The following is a 328-nucleotide window of genomic DNA, read 5'->3' as shown; positions in this document are numbered from 1 at the left end:
CCCCCCCCGCCCGCCCCCCCCCCCCCGCCGTTGCTTCCTCCTCTCGGCCTCAACCTCCCGCTTCAGACGGCTCCGCTCTGTGAGAGCCACGCGGTCAGAGCCGCGTCTTTCAAACGCGGCCTCGCGCTGCCCCTGCGGGACCGGGCCGGCGCCCCCGCGCCCAGCCTTATTCAATCACCAACCGTCTCCGTGGCAGGCCCGCGCGCGCCTGCGCCTGCGCGATACCCAGCGTGCTCCGCGCCGGCATCAGCGCGCGTGCGTTCGAGGGACCGGAAATGTCGTCGTGGTTCTCTCAGCACGAGGACCGGCCCGAAAATGTCGCCGTGGA

General features: G+C 72.3%; 1 protein-coding gene across 5 annotated transcripts in view; it reads right to left on the bottom strand.

The window, feature by feature from the left end:
• ADAD1 (adenosine deaminase domain containing 1) overlaps positions 1-328 on the bottom strand; it is a 155,110-nt gene that overhangs the window by 152,379 nt on the left and 2,403 nt on the right. The window lies entirely within an intron of this gene.

Source organism: Tupaia chinensis, unplaced genomic scaffold (genome assembly GCF_000334495.1).
Source record: "Tupaia chinensis unplaced genomic scaffold, TupChi_1.0 Scaffold000362_1, whole genome shotgun sequence".
Taxonomy (NCBI): Eukaryota; Metazoa; Chordata; class Mammalia; order Scandentia; family Tupaiidae; genus Tupaia; species Tupaia belangeri.
Note: the sequence above shows the minus strand (reverse complement) of the source record. Positions and strands in the feature narration are given on the sequence as shown.